Consider the following 16,876-nt stretch of genomic DNA (forward strand, 5'->3'; position numbering starts at 1 on the left):
AAGCCCAAGGAGCTGGATTGCCACCCTTTACATTCTGGATTTTTAACACACACACGTATATATCAGTTGAAAGTTGTCTCCCCAGGAAGGAAGGTTAACACTATCTCTGCATTTTTCCTTCCAAAGCAGGTTGCCTGGCTGAGAATCTCTCCTCTTTGTATATTGCTATTCTACAGAGTCAATTGCCAGGATACAACCATAAGTTACCGCTATTTTTTTATTAAGAAAGACATCTGGATTGCAAGGTGGAATTGATAAACTGGGCATTAAACTTTTGAAGTTAAAAACCCATTTATACCATGTACCTGATGACCAGTGTCTCTCATTTTACTAAGGGTGGTGGGTCTGTGGATAGACCACTGTGACTCTTGCTATACTAAAGGAGTTCGAGAATGGAACTCTTAAGACCAGTATCTTTGAGCTCTACCACCATTCTAAAACTATGCCATTTGGGTTTTACCACCATTCTCTTTTAGAAAAACTACCTAAATTTCCTAATCCTTAAATTTCTTCATCTGGAACACCAACCAGCCCCTACTTATTTCAAGAAGATAATAACTGTAAAAGGATGAAATGAGACAACATATACTGAGGTGCTTTTGAAAACCAAAGTTCACCTTATTTGATTAATCTATTACATAATGAGGACTTAAAAATGATGGGACCTGTTTCCCTGTTTTATATCAAAAGAATAGTAAGCTAAGATCTAGCCATTCTTCCGGATATAAACTTGTTTGACAGTGCGCTGCCTGGTAAAAATGATTAGCCTAGCCTCTAGTGTACAGGTTTTGGTGGCAGAGAAGTATTTAATAAGGAACTACTGAAGCAAATAACTAGTCATCACAACAGCAGTTCTTTGTAATCACTGAAAAAGAATACTATTCCTCTAAGAAGGATGTCAAAAGGTCATCCCAGGTCAGGGTGCAGTTTATACTTCCAGCTCCTTGGACAGCTGTAAGAAGAGTCTCTGGCTCGTTAGAATTCTGTAAGTACTATTTTGTAGTTACTAAGTAATCTTTCCCTTGTTCTGTTTTCTTTTAGATGCTACCCAGAGGTTTCCTGTTAAGTCTCTTTTCCAATTCTCACCTCATCTGCAAATATAGTCTCACCATATGAGTGAACCAACAGAATTATAAGAATTAATATTGTGTACCTGGTCCTATGCTAGGTTACACCTAAGTGAGATTTAGAAATAATATAGTCCTATATATATATAATCTCATCCCATAGATGGTAGTATTGTTGAGCTAATATAAGCACACTTGAAATAATTTTAGGAAATGATAATCAAGTGCTGTCTTGTATGAATTATGTTAAGCTTTTATAAAGGGAGCTCACCAGGGTTTGAGGTTGACAGGGTAAATTTAAAGGAGTTGGGTTTACTTCTTCTCTTTGGTTCAGGATATGATTAATATTGCAGCCATCTGGGTAGTCCAGTTGGTTTATTTAATGCCATTTGGTTTTTACTTCCTTTGGAGGCATGGAAATTGATTAAAGAGATAAGGCTCAGTCATTGTGTTTGGCTACATGCCAAATTGTTGATTGTTAAATCTCATAAGTTTGAGCTTTTCAAGGTTCGGGAATTGGGGATATAAATCTGATATATTGGCTCTTTGTACCTTTTTATTCTATCTCTGCCCCAGAACAGATGAGAGTAGCTATGATGCCTTTTTAGTTTGGCAAGAGGGCAATGGAGAAGCATAACTTTTATAAGAAAGCCATGACCTTGCCTACTTTATGATGAAGTTAATATACCTTCTTCTTCTTTGCCTTTTTTCAACAGGTACCTTGATAAGCAAAAAAGCTTAGCCTCCCTGATATAAAACAAACACAAACATGCAGCTGAAAAATATTAACATCAACCTTGAAACATTTTTTGTTCATATCAATATATCCTAGCAAGAACAAGAAGAATCATAATGTGCTGGGCTTCTCTTACTGCCCATTTTAATTCATATCCATATTTCCTCACAGCTAAATGCCTAAAGACATTATTTGTCTGACTGACTGGGAGTAATATACAAATATTCCTGAGCCTTTTTGGAAGCATGGTCTGTGCCATTGTTTCTCAAACTGAAGTTCCACAGGAACAAAATTCTTTGAGATAATAAAGAACATGTGTTTTGAGGAACACTGACTTAAAATTATTTGAAATGTAAACATGTTTCCCTAGTTCGATATATCTTTGTGAAAGATATATATATATATATATAATGTTTTATATGATTTATGTAGTGGGGGATCCATGAGGTCCACAAACCTCCACTGTTATTATCACCCCAATATGAGAAACACTGGTCTATGCTTAAGATATTTTTTATTGCTACTAATTAAATGATCATTCAGTGTTAATATATAACTATAACTATTTATTGGAATTTGTTTTAAAGGGATGAATTCTGAGCCAGTTCTGAACCCCTACTTAGGAATGATGGGTCAATTGTAGATGGATTGAAGTCTGCACTAGGAAGCATCCAAAGGTGAATTTTGAAGTTGTTTTTCAATTCATTGCTTGAAATAAAATCTCTTGTAGCTGTAAAAACAGGTATTCTGGCCCTATCCAGTTTATCTCAGTGGATAAAGCATAAGCCCTTGGACTAAGTGGGTCTTGGGTTTGATTCTGGTCAAAGGCATGTACCTTGGCTGCAGGCTCAATCCCTGGACTGCAAATGGCAGTTGGGGTGCATGAAGGAGGCAACCAATCTATGTGTCTCCCACATTGATCTGGGGAGACCAGAAAAGTTGTTTCCTTTTAGGTATTTTAACTAGACAATATAAATGGATTTGGGCTTGGATTCATTTTAAAAGTTCTTCGGGGAAAAATTGTTTCCAGATGGAGTGTCTATTTACCATTATGAATGGGGTTTCAGGAGGGAGCACAGTAAATATGTATAATGTATAACTGGACACCTGTATTTGGGGATGAAGTATCTAATCTTAGGTTAAATAAGGATGGGAAAGGATTTTCAAAGAGATTTTGAAGCTTGTTCTGTTCATATTGAGAACATAGTTTATATTCTGTTCATCATAGAGTACCAGTTTGGATTTACTGGACATTTTATCTAGAGAATATAGAGTTGAGTAAGTGATCTTTCACTTACTATTAGAATTTGTTTGATGTTGACAGAAAGTTCCTTATAAATATATGGCAATTCCTGATTAGAAATCTGGAAGTCGTATCTGATTCTTTCCACACCATACCACACTATGCAAAGTACTTTCAAGATTGCAAACCTGGCTTATACCTGCCCCAGTGAGCTCCTATCTTATAGTAAAGACAGCTAACTAAATATTAAAAATAGTCAAGGCAATTGTACCTCCAGGCAGTAGTAGCAGTTTCTCTGTTACATTGCATCTTGAAGTATTTTCAGCAAAAGCATGACCTTTAAGCCACAAATTTAGTCACCCACAGGTGGGTATTGGTTTGACACATATTTTCATTTAGTTCTTTTTTTTACACTTGCCTAACCTTCAGTGATACTACCAGTGCTTGCCATTAATAGGACCTTAGGGAGACTGTACAGGAGAGACAGGACACAATTATATCTAATGATTCAGGTTCATGCTTCCTAGGTTTTTTTCTATGTTGTTGAGACTTTCTCAACCGTTTTTGGTATCCTATCCTACTGAGGCCTATTTTTTTTTTTTCCCAAGGACATTCTGGATAGGTGAGACCTGAGGACTACAAGAAACTCTAAGAAGCTCCATATTCAGTACATCTTTTCTTTTGAGAATCTGGACAAGCTCCAACTAATTGAAGGATGGCTTGCAGACCACCTGAAGAAAAAGGTAGTTTGAGGAGTTTGTTGTGGTTATTCTGTCTTTGGCTTTAAGGACTTTAACTTCCTGCAAGAGCTCCTTTTTAAAACAGAATAGGAGCCAGTTTCAAATCCTACAGATTATATATATATATATATATACACATTTTGACTTTACAGAATGAATTTGGCCTTTTATTTCATTTGCCCTTCAGAAGCAGGCTCCAGTGAGGTCTATAACAACAAGCATACTTGGTCCCCATTTTATAAATAAAGAATTAGAGATGCAAAACAATAAATTGCTTCATTTAAAATCTCATAGCTACTTAGGAGAGAGAGAACAATCCTATGCCTTCTGATGAACAAGCCTCAAAAATTATTTCTACTTTCCTTTGGCAGATGGTACTAAGTGCTAAGGATTTGTTAATGAGTAGTACCAATGTGATCTGTCATAGCCCTATTTTGGCAGACCTAATTTCATTGTCCCTCTCATTCCCTTATTATTTTAAGAAATTGAGGGTTTATTACTTGAAATTACTAAAAGGTAGAATAAGAGACTCAAGGTCCTGTGTTAAGCTATTTACCAGATTCCTAGCCTTCTCCACCTTGTTTTTCCTTTTGTGTAGATTTCCTTAGTTGCCATAACAACTAAATATACATAGCGATTTCAGAGAGGAAAGGAGATGGAGAGAGAAATAGCATCAATGATGAGAATCATTGATTGGTTGCCTCCTGTATGCCCCCTACTGGGGATTGAGCCCTCAACTTGGGCATATGCCCTGATCAGGAATCGAACCGTGACCTCCTGGTTGATTGGTTGACGCTCAACCACTGAGCCACACCAGCACAACTGACGTTTTATATCACTGTAATGATTATTGGTTTCTCTGAATATCCTGGGACTCTGGTGGTGTCCCATCTATGTAAGCTGTTCAAGAAATGTCCCATGTAGATTGAGTAGAAAACAATTTTTTCCATTGGTAGTGCTCCAGCATCTGACTAAAATGAATTAAGAGAGGAATCCTGCCCAACCGGCATGGCTCAGTGGTTGAGCGTCGATCTATATTGATCTCAGAGAGGAAGGGAGAGGAAGAGAGAGATAGAAACATTAATGATGAAAGAGAATCATTGATTGGCTTCCTCCTGCCCATCCCCTACTGGGGATTGAGCCCACAACCGGGAATGTGCCCTTCACTCCAATCGAACCTGGGACCCTTCAGTTTGCAGACTGGTGCTCTATCCACCGAGTCAAACTGGCTAGGGCTAAAACTATATTTTAAAAGAGAAGAATCATACAAAACTAGGTGAGAGAGACACTTTGTGGTAAATTGTTCAGTTATTAAGAGTGCTTTATAAAAGAAGCCTGAGGCAATATGAAGAAGAGTTCTTGTAGAACTCATAGGATCAGACAATATTGGAGCTTTTCTAAGTAGCCTGATAGCTCTTTGGTTTAGAAAGCTTTATCTATTCCTTCTATTTTCAACCCCTTGATTTTTTTGTCCTTTCACTTTATTTTATGATGAGAACACTAGAACATTAATAATCCACAATACAGAAGACTGCTCATTAGTAGAGACTGGAGAATAAAGTACAGTATGGGAATTTTGGTAATAATTCACCTCTAAATTTCTCTTTGTGATAAGGTGAAATTCAAGGGAAAAGCTGGAATGAGTAGTAGAAGCATTTGCTTTACTCTAGGCTGGTAGCTAGAATATAGAGCTCTCCACAGTTCTTAATCTCCACCCTTCAATTCACATGGGAAAAAAAGGGTAGACTTCACTTAATCTAATTATTAGTTGTTCTTTGAGACAGACTTTCCCAGTATACTGCATTTCAGTAATTTATTTTTCTTTTATCTCTTCTCCAGACCTTCCTTAGAAGAATAGGCTTGTTGCTTTGCAGTGTTAGTGACCTATTCCCTTTGACGATCCCTAGGTGGAGATGGGGCATGAGGATCCTCCAGGGGAATAGCTCACTACCACTGGGCAACAACCCTAGGCCAGGAGGTTCTACCAAGATTTTTTCCTGGGCCCAGATAGGAAGGTGAAGTCTCAAGACATCCTCCACACATCAGAGGTGGGTAAGCTGTTCCTAAAAGCACAATAAAGATACTGTCTTTAATGTTTCAGTATACATTGCATTTAGATTTCCACTGAAATTATTTTGATCATTATGAACTGTGTCTGCTTTGGTAAAAATAGCTTCCTAACTCACCTGGGAAGCAACTGTGTATGAGATGGGTGAAAATGGTGATGTGAGACAGGCTGATTGATTAGGTGGCTGCAGGTTGGGAGATGGTCCAAGTGTAGTAAGTCCTGATTGTAAAGGACAAGACATTTTCCTCTTTGTGGCATAGTTTCCCATTCTATGAGGAAGTTGTATTAGTTTTACCTCTAAGGACCTAAACTTTATACATTTCTAAGCTCTGTAGAGATAGTTTCTATAACTCATAATTTGAATCTTCCCATAACTCTAGTGAGTACTCAGTTAATACTTCTTTATGCACATATATAGTTTCCTTTGTTATTTTTCCCCCCTTTTTTTGTAGCTCCTGATGGTTCCCTTTATATCTACCAAATCGTTCATCCTTCTGAATAGCAATCCAGAGAGCAAGAAATTTGAACACAACAAAGGAAGATCAACATGCCTGGCACTCTAGCATTTTAGAATAGCAGAATAAAGTAAGTTGTTGGTGTTGTAATCATGTGAGGACCTGTTTGGAGCTAATAGCTGTTTGTCAGAGGTTTTTGTGCAATGGGCTATGGTGGTTTTTGTGCAGGAGGGGCCTGAATGTGAGATGGGATAATGACCAGTAACCTGCAAAGGCATACCCCAGAGATACTACAATTTGGTTTCAGACAACCACAATACAGCAATAAAATGAGTTGTTAGCTTGTTGCTGGTAGAGGATGTTGTAAAAAATGCAACATCTGTGAAGCACTGTAAAGCCAAGTGCTATAAAATGAGGTAAGTTATGCCTGTATTGCCAACTGGGTTCACTGAAGCAACTTAATGATTAATTATTCTGTACCAGTTGTGTTAAGGTTAGTCTCACCTTATCTGTTCTTTATGTTTACTGCATAAATTCTTTGCCACTCTTAGAGGCCTAAACATAAAGAAACTTAAAACAAAATTTTTGTTTTGTTGCTGAAAGGGTGGCCCCCTTTCTTATATCATCTTGTGAGAGAATGTATTTGCAGTAGTGTTAAAGGAAAAGCAAGTGTTATAATTGTGATGGGTGGGAAAATCAAGTTAGTTTTCTAAAGGGGTGGGAAAGGATGAAGATAAAAAATGAGGGCATTGACTAGGACCTTTTAATGGCCCTTTATATTAATATTCGCTCACCTGTGGAATCTCATTTGGCTTTTGGAATTTCTTATAAACAGTTGTAGTAGAATATTAAAAAGGCACACATTCTGTGTTTAAATCCTCTGCCACTCATGTTGTTGTTATTATAATTAATAGTGATATAAGTAGTATTGGTACTAATCATAGCTTATTGTAGTTATTAATGTTCTTTTTTTGTTGTTTTTTTTTGTTCTCTTTGTGATGTTTCTCATAGCTGTTGTGCCCCTCACTATATCTTGTCTTTCTACTTCTAAATGTCTGCCTGCCTTATCTCTTTCACTCATAAGTGTGTATTTCTTTGCTTATCTATTTTTTCCTTGAATGTCTTTGGTCTTTGTTCTCTCAAGTTTCTTACCCAATTCCATGATCCTCTTGCTTGTTTCTTCTCTGTGTATCTTTGTCTCGTTTTCTTTCTTGTTCATAAGAGTTATTTGTGCCTTGTCTTAGATGGCTCTCGTTTTTTCATTGTTACTAATTGTCTTTGTTTTCCTAGCTCTTGCTCTTCTTTCACTGTTCTTCCCATTGTGTCTCTGAGTCTCATGCTGTATGCTTTTTGCTCATTCCTTGTCTTGTCCACCTCTTTTTTTCCTCTTTGTGAACTCTTGGTTGTTCATCATTCTCTCCCATTTTGTTAGTTTGACATTTTACCTTTTTCTGATTCTGGCCTCTTTCTGCTGTTTCTACTCTTCATCTTGGATTTCTCTCTTCTACATGTCCTTTCTGCCTCTCTTGGGCCATTTTCTTTCCTTTTTCCTGCTCTATGTGCCTCAGTGTCTCTTTGTTCTTTGTGTCTTTCCATTTCACCTTTCTTTTCTCTGTTCTCTTGTTCTTTTGCTTTTTCCCTCCACCCACCTTTGGGTACTTCAGCCTCTTCATGAGTCTGTGTCTTCCCCTTTGATTTCTTGCAATCCTCTCTCCATGCATTTTTTTTTGTATATGTGTATGTGTACGTCCATGTGCGCATGTTTGTGACAAAGGGGTTTCCTAACCCCTTCCCAATAGGTGCAGAGTATCTACTATCAAAATAAGCATTGCAGAGCTGTTCCTTATGCCAGGCCGTCCTGTGAGATAAATCCAAAACTAGTAGAAGGCCCAAGGATCCAAAGACCTAAGATGTACAGAAGGTGGAAGGCCCATAATGGATATAATTCCCAACACAGAAGACAGAATTGAGACCTGTGGACTAAAGTATAAAACCTGTGTCCCAAGATAGATGTAAACCTCAGCCTTGAGACCATCAGAAGCCCTAGAGCCATTATGTACATAAAGAAGGTGGCCCTTGTCAGATAACTGAGTTGGATGCAAGTCTTGTGTCTTGAGTTAGACAAAAGGCTGAAGACCCAGGATGAAAGAACCAAGCCTATGAGTGGGGATACATGGAAAGCCTGAGACCTGAGTCACAAGACCTGATATAAAAAAAACTTAGCTTGAAGACTTAAGACCCAAGGATATGAGGTGTCACACACACATAAAGACCGAGGAGTCAAGCATCTCTGTGTGGACTTGAAAGCCCAAGAGAGACTGATATCTTAAGACTAAATTAAGCTGGAGTTCCATAACCCTGAATCTAGGAAGGCTGGAAACCCCAAGACCAGAGGAAATCCCAATATGAGGACCCTAAAACTCTATTCTGCTATCCTCCCTACCCTTGGATATTTTCAGTTCTTCCTTTCCAGTTTTTATATCTCCATTTAAGCCCACTAATTTTGTGATATCCTTTTTGATGTTGTTATTACCTTGAGGAGATATCTTGAGATTGGCAATATTATGCCTGGGCCAGTGTAAGGTTCTTTTTATTATAGTTTTGAGTCATTTATTAAAAGTTTATTTTTTTCACCTCCACTCCATTTGAGAGAGACATATAAGTGAAATTGTATTTCAGTCCTCCCTTTTCCTCAGAAGCTCTAGGCTGATGAGAAGAGGAAAGTGTCAGGCTATGTAGAGAAAATGTGAAGAGATGCCTCAGGCCAATGTGAACATTTAGATAGAAAATACACAGATGTGCCAGCCTGCTGAGAAGGATCAGCCAGTAACATGATTTCTTTGAGCTTGAGTGAACAGGATTCCTGGGGTTTGGGATTCCTAGTGATGGTTAGAAAAAAGAATGAGTAGTCCTGGAACAGAGTGATGCCCCAAGGAGAGACAGCCTGAACTTCCTGCTCATAGTAGTGGCCTAATAAGTTGGTAGACTACACCAACCCTGCCCTAGGTTTTAATATCAACCTCTGGGCTTAAAGATGACAGAATTTGGAAGCAATTAGATTTAAATCTTTCCTTTTTCTCCCCCTTATCATGAGGAAAGCTAATTTAAATAACTGAGATATATATATGAAAATAAGGTGTTTTCATTAATAGTGTATTGCCAGCTATGCACAGCTAATATGTATTATAAGTACACTGTCAGTTTTGAAGCATTTTGTACATCAGGGATCATCACATTCTTTCTGTAAAGGGGAAAAGGTGAATATTTTAGTCTTTGCAGGCCTATGGTCTGTACATTTCACTTCCCCCTACCGCCAATCCTTTAAAAAGGAAAACTGTTCTTTCCTTGTTAACCAAGTAGATTTGGTCTGTGGGCCATAGTTACCCCTGATGTAAATGCTGAATAATATTAATTTCCTTGTGTGAGCCTGTCCCTGTTCTAGGCACTAAGGACTCAATGATTATTTATCATCACATCCAGGTGACCTAAATAAAAATGTGTGAATATGCTTTTAAACTATGAAAGTGCTTAAAGACGTATTAAGTTTCAGAGCTGATAAATATTGATTACATAGCAACAGTATGCAATACTATGTAGATAATAGGAATTAAGTGATTAATCAATGAAAATTTCATATATTTGTAGCCGTGTTTCTGCTGCTTTGGTGATTTTGAGTAAATACAGTATTCTAAGTAGCAGAAAAGAAAACACATAGAAACTGCTTTTAAACTGTAAAATATACAGCAAACAGAAGGGATTAAGCTATTTTGATGACTTACAATGGGCCAGATAACTTGCTAAACACTACAGATAACAGAAAAAAACAATCTCAATATAGAATTAAAATTTTCAGATAAGAAATGCATTTTAAAGTGGTTTGTAAACTAAAGTACTAAATATCAATGAGCTAAATGTTATGAATGAATGAGTGAATGAATGAATATTAATTGCCTTTTATGTGCCAACTATTGTTTTGGGTTCTGTGAAATCTAAGGTAAAACTCCCAAGTAATAAGAGGGAGGTTTATATTGTGCATTATTTATATGTAAGGAAATTAGATAATGCTTATTTTAATCAATCAAGACTTTACTGGTAATATCAAGTTATTATTACCAGATAACAGGAAAATGTAATGAATGAGACTGAGCTTTCTAAACTATAAAGTGCTATATAAATATGACATTAGGTATTTTCTCTGTGAATAAAATTTTTCGTGAGATAAACATTCTTTATAAAATTCACCCACTATGAGAGAGGCAGTATAAATATGCAAACTTGAGGGTTTGAGTACTTGTTAAATGAAAGCATATCAGTTGCCTACTATGTGAACTCACTGTTACAGGCACTAAAGAGATACACACATTTATAATTTTATTGTGCCTACAATTGAGAATAAGGCAATATGTTAGTATATGTTAGTATTTTGTGAACTCTAAAGCACCATATAAATGTCACTATTGATTTTTCTCACTTGGTGCAAAGTACTATAAAAATTTGGAAATATTTGAAGTATTAACTATTGAACAATCTCAATATAATATGTAAAAGATTAAATTTATGATGAATGCAAGACTGGGTAATAATTGTCTACTATGCCAGTCTTTTTGCTAGACACCAAGGACCTGAAGATAAAACATCTTTATTGTGTCCTTGATAGCCAAACATAATGTATGAAGTCAATTTATAAGTCTTGAACTGCCATACATATGTAAGCAATATGTTTTATGAATATTGATTTTTTACTCTCATCCCCAGAGATAACAACTAGTGTTGCAAAAATTCATCACCCTTATTATTGAACCTGTAACAAAGGTCTATGTGTAAATTTAGAAAGCCTAGTGTTCTATATAGATATAAGGAATTAACTGTTGGCTTAATGAATGATGAATGATTACTTTTTATGAGGCTTAAAACTACATATGCCCTAGTATATAAATACAATTTTATCCTCATGGGATGCTTATAGAAGGAAATAATGTAATAGGTGTGAGCTCCAGACTAAAAAGTACTTAACTACTATTAAGTTTATTTAATGATAAAAACATTGAGAAAATAAACTGTGCAAAGCAGTATGCTAAATGCTGAGCTACATGGAAAGATACAATCCAGACCAGAAAGCTACTTGCTCCCTCGCCTAATTAAAGAGATGGAATTTTTTTTTTTAAAAAAAAGCAAGCTGCTCTTGTTCTCCATCAGTTTTTTAAATGCTGAATGCTAAAGATGGAGGTGAATTAGCTCCACCTTGGCCTGGCTTAAAGATATTTAAGAAGTAAAAATAAAGGGCTCAGCAGTGCTTTTAGATTTCATTTGATAAGCACAGCATATTTTGTATGCAATAAATCATTCTAGGTCCTGAGCATAAGAGCAGTGAAATGGGCCTAGTCTAACGGTCTTTAGATTGAACACAGATCATAGCTGCAGATATGAAAACATCTTTGATTTTTTAGTAAATATTTGAGTGCTTATTAACTGGGAAGCACTATGCTCATTTAATGAGTCGAGTAAGTATGGCTCAGAAATCCCATTGACTCGCCTTGGAGATTAAAGGGAAAAAAAAGTCATGGTCCTTTTAATATATTTTCCCTAGTTCTGGATAGTCTCAACTTCACATGCTCAGTGACCTAAATTGAAGCCAGAAGACTGTTAAAAGGGCTCAGGATTTGTCCTTTAATTCATTGATTTAAGTTTCTGCTTCTATTATAGTTTAAGATAAGAATTAAGATGAAACAACTGGTTTTAAAAATATTTGCTCATTGGCCTAGCTTAGAATCAGGAAGCCACATGAGCAATAAAAATGAATTTTTCTATAAACATTTATTCACTCTGAATAAAGTGCTGAGAGAATTAAGAGATTCCAAAGACCAAACTGCACTTTCATGTCCTCTAGCTTATGGTTGAAACACCAAGAACAAATTTTATCACTGCAGGTCTTTCATTGAGCAGCTGTGATATTAAGACACTGAGAAGGAATGATTAAATAGATCACCTTCTCTTTGACATGTTTTGTAGAGTGGGAATGAGAGCTTCCTACTTACTCATTCATACAAACATTGAAGATGATGCTAAAAGAAATAGATCTGGTACAAATGGCATTTTATCTTAGAGCTGCAATAAAAAACAAGGAATGGGATAAAACATTAAACAGAAGTGTCTATTTGCAATGTGCTAATTTCTAAACAGAAAACGAAAAGATCTTAACTAAGACACTTGTTTTTAACTAGCTTGGAGACTAGAATATAAAAAATTACTGTTCATTCACTTTTTTTCATTTATTCATTCATTCTACAAGTATATTTGAGTGCCTATTTTATATAAAGTACTTGTTAGGTTCTCACTTGGCCCAAGAGACATGAGAAATGTATGCTTTCCCAGAGAAATTTTAAAAACTTTGCTTTTGGGTTGTTTTCTTGTTAGGGGTTGACTTAGCCCCTGAGTAACATTGTGTGGTTTAATTCCTACTCCATATTTCTTCTATCACTCTGGCCACTACAATAAGCAGGGTTTTCCACTGAGATAGCTCCTTAAGTTCCAGGAACCCTCTTTATAATAGACACTTCATTTTCCTAGCTCATGAAAAATGATTGGCCACTGTTGAATAGAAGAAGGGATGACAACTAATTCCCAAACCACAGTGTCAATCATACCAGCCTTGGGGAACCATGCATACTCAAGCCACAATTGGTTTTGAAACATTTAACAGTTTTGTCTATTTTCAATTCTTTATCCTTTACATTCTGACAAATATACACTGCCTAACTAGATCTAAGGAACAATCCCCAGATAGTACATAGCAAGATTGAAGATGGAGATATGATTTCTCTTTAACAACAGATTTTGACTTAAACTTTAGAAATCGCCTCTCAGTATCAAAACCATGTCATGAAAGGACTTATATATGGTAGAATATGGTCAGTGAATGAAAGTGGCTTAACAATTTATCATGCTTAAATTTTAAGAGTAATAAAAATGAGAAATAATTGGCAAAAATTTGAGGGAAAAATTAAAAAAAAAAATAACCCAAACCTCTAAATCCAGGCCCCACTGGGCTTTGACCTTTTCTATTTTTAAATCACTCACAGAGGGTGGGATAGGAGGAAGAGTGAAAGAAAAGGTCAAACCTGTTTCTAAGGGCAGCCTGCCTTTTTTTGGATTGGTCTTATGAACTCCAGGTCTAACTTGAGGATTGCTTTGTCCTCGATTCATTTCTTTTTTTGGCTGAATGATGATATTATCAACTAAGCCTTGGGTTACATAATGTGATTTATCAATTAAATCAATTTGGCCTCCATCATAAAGTAGTGTTAAAACTAAAGGCTAATTTCACTGTAAAGGAAGAGGACTTCATAGTTCATTGTAATTTATAATACTTTAAAAGCATATATACTTGAGTTTACATGGCAAGCCATTTAACATGCATAAATGGAGAAGAAAATGTGGAGGTAGCACATTTGAGAATTTGGGATGATTTTTCTGATTTTTGCTTTGTACATTTTAATTTTGACATCAGATACATCTGTAATGTTTGACTTTTAATATGTGGTATCAGCTGGACTCAGTAGCACTCTTTTCTTCAGTTGGGGGTGTATTTTCATATTTGGAAAGTGCAAAGAAGAAAGTAGCTACAAGCCTGCCTTTTGCGGTTTCTGGCATCCTGAGACTACCACTACTGATAAAACAAGAATAAGAGAACATGCTACCATCATCTGTTTTTTGTGACATAAATAAAGTAGTAAACAAATCCATTTTTATAAGAATGTACTTATCTCCACTCTTCAACCTCAAAGGGAATATATGCCAAAATGCTCCATTAAATGAAAGAAATTCTTTGACTTGTGTACAGATGTGAAATGCAGAATCTCAGCCTTGGGTGGTTTGAAGATTGACAAATCTTGCTCAGCATAGGTGACATCAAAAAGCAATCTAAAGCCATCACATAACAACTGAGATAAATTGGGGAGTATTTTTTCTAATGTCAAATAAAAGCTAATGTTTTGAAACTTTGTATTTTGATGTGACAAGTTCTGCCTCATTGTCTCTTCACACATTATTTCCTTTTGTTTTTCCTTTTACTACTTTGGGTCATTAAATTTTTTGTGGTCTTATAATCAGACAAACAATGGGTCCATGCTGCCTGTCTACTCGAGCCAATGAAGCAGAGACAGGGTTGGATCATATATGAGCATTTAGTCCAAAACTGCTGGCACCAGCAGTATGAGAGAGCAGCAGCTTAGCCACAGAAATCTGCTCTGCAGCTCACCATAAGTCAGTGGCTTATATAGCAAAAACCCAAAGGAAAAGTAGGCGAAAGGGCAGTTTACAGAGATGCAAAAGGACTAGGGGTCTTCAAAGGGCTTAGTGATATGCAAGGGCTGGGGTTACATGGGCAAATAGCCAAAGGGAGTGCCGAATGGACAATTAACAGGTAAGCAGGTTTGCAAAGGCCTGCAGGTATGCCAAAAGGGCTGGGGATCTTAAAAGGACTCGTATCTGTTTTCTGTAACAAATCTTTGTTAATCTTACCATGATAATAAGCAGCTCCAAATGGGGGGAGTGGGGCAAGGGCTGCAACTCCAGATAAGCTCCAGCCAGGGTAGAAGTGCCTTCCCCATAAATAATGGTTAACAGAGCATGATTAATATTTCTTACAATACTAGCTGGTTCCCCACATTCTATCTCATTTCCCCACTGCTGTTTATCTCATATCTATGGAATTTTTATCAATTAAGAATTGTCAGAAAGATTAAAACAGCATATTCCTTTAAATTCCTCATAATTATGGTTATGCCACAACAACAAATAATGTATTGCTACCTGATTCTCTAAAACTGCCTCCCTCACCTGGCTCAGCTCTTGATTTATCCCCTGTATAGCCCTGGAAGTGGCATTCAGGGCTTTTTCCATGCTATAAGCCAGCCAGGTCACTTCTATATGAAGAAAGCCTACCATTATCAGCATAACAAAAATGGTTACAGTAATATATTCAGCAGGGCTCCACAGGTGGAGATCATTGCAGTCCAGTGCCATGGGTGTGAGAAGGTCTCTTTTGGTTTGGGCCCTGTGATGTTTCTGAGACATAAAGACAGTAATCCTAAGGAACAAGGCCCCCGGTGCTGTTGGTAGCAATATGAATAAACAGTACCCCACACATCAGAAACTAACTAGCCAGAAGCTTAGTATGTCCATTACTATAAGGGAGGGAGGAACTATGAGCACAATTTATATTTTAATTATTAGATACTTAAAGACAATAACTAGAACACCCAGTAAAAGTCAGACATCCACTACAAGTTACTGCAGCAACTTTTAGAGAAGACATTCCTGCATCCTTTTCCCAGACAATGGGTCCCAATATATAAAGGTCCCCATTTGTGACTTTCCCCAAATGAATAGAATAATTCTATGTATTAGCAATATGTGTTCCAACTCCTACTAGGCAAGGTGTAAAGGTCCATCCTGCATAGGTTTCTCCATTGCCAGCTTCAGAGCAGTTGGAGTGACAAGATGCACTGGATCCTGTCTCAGGATCCTGTCCATTTCTCCAGTTGGCCTATTGTCTTTACTCTGCTTATGTCTGTCTAACTGCCTACCACATCCCCTCAAGGATCTTAGCTCTGAATTCTTTCATGGGAAAGAGACACAGTCTCTTCTGAAACTGCTTCCTGCTAAGGAGGGGCAAAGGTTTCTCTCAGAGCTAAGAGATCCTTGCTCTCTGTCAGAGGGACAATGAGGCCTGGGCACTGAAGGAGGTGGCAATGATGTCTGGAGGTGGTATTCTCTAAGTGCAAATAGGGCTTGTAACCTGGCGTAGACACTGTGTTATAACAGTATTATTGGGCAAAAGTTAGAACAGCAAGAATTACAATAAATGGTCTGGTGAAAAGAAAATCCCCCCAAACACATTTCAGTTCTAATAATTCCCCATTGAAACACAATTTCCCCCCCTAAAATTGCCCTCATTTTCATTAAAGTGCCAAATTAAGGTCGATTTATTTACTGTATTAAGTATATTTTCAATTTGGCCTGATCATTTGCATGACCACAATAAGAATAACAGTTGAGTACATAGGCCTTTAAATATATATATAGATATAGATATATAAATATGCTTTCCTGGAATCTTATGTTCCAGCTTTAATTAGCCCCGCAGGGCAAAGAAGCTGAGCCACTTACCTGCCATCAGGCTTGCTTGCAATAATACCTGTATACTTGGGTGAATTCCTCAAGTTCTTGAGGTCCCCAGTGATGTCTTGAGGTTCCTTCCTTGCCAGCTTTCAGGAAAGACAATAACTAGAACACCCAGTAAAAGTCAGACATCCACTACAAGTTATTGCAGCAACTTTTAGAGAAAACATTCCTGCATCCTTTTCCCAGACAATGGGTCCCAATATATAAAGGTCCCCATTTGTGACTTTCCCCAAATGAATAGATTGCCCCAAATATATAAAGGTCCCTCATTTATATATTTCCTTTGTTCATTCCCTGGAAAGACTGCTATGAACCATGTGACCAAGCAAGGTATCAGGCTTTCTCCAAGGTGCTCTTATTGGGTTCGTTCCTTAAAGCTTTC

At 37.0% G+C, this 16,876-nt stretch overlaps 1 long non-coding RNA gene across 3 annotated transcripts in view; it reads left to right on the plus strand.

Moving 5' to 3' along the window:
• Positions 1-14,306, plus strand: part of LOC106699052 — a 28,918-nt gene extending 14,612 nt beyond the window's left edge. Inside the window, exons 2-7 of one of the 3 annotated variants that reach the window (XR_002832094.1) lie at positions 130-985; positions 2,391-2,480; positions 3,655-3,789; positions 5,626-5,834; positions 6,307-6,439; positions 7,321-14,306. This is a non-coding gene — a long non-coding RNA (uncharacterized LOC106699052). Of the gene's footprint in view, positions 1-6; positions 986-2,390; positions 2,481-3,654; positions 3,790-5,625; positions 5,835-6,306; positions 6,440-7,320 lie in introns of those variants that run through there. The other 2 variants (XR_001350480.2, XR_002832093.1) reach the window with 2 other exon arrangements.
• Positions 14,307-16,876: the final 2,570 nt, after the last annotated feature.

This window comes from Myotis lucifugus, unplaced genomic scaffold (genome assembly GCF_000147115.1).
Source record: "Myotis lucifugus unplaced genomic scaffold, Myoluc2.0 scaffold_4, whole genome shotgun sequence".
NCBI lineage: Eukaryota > Metazoa > Chordata > Mammalia > Chiroptera > Vespertilionidae > Myotis > Myotis lucifugus.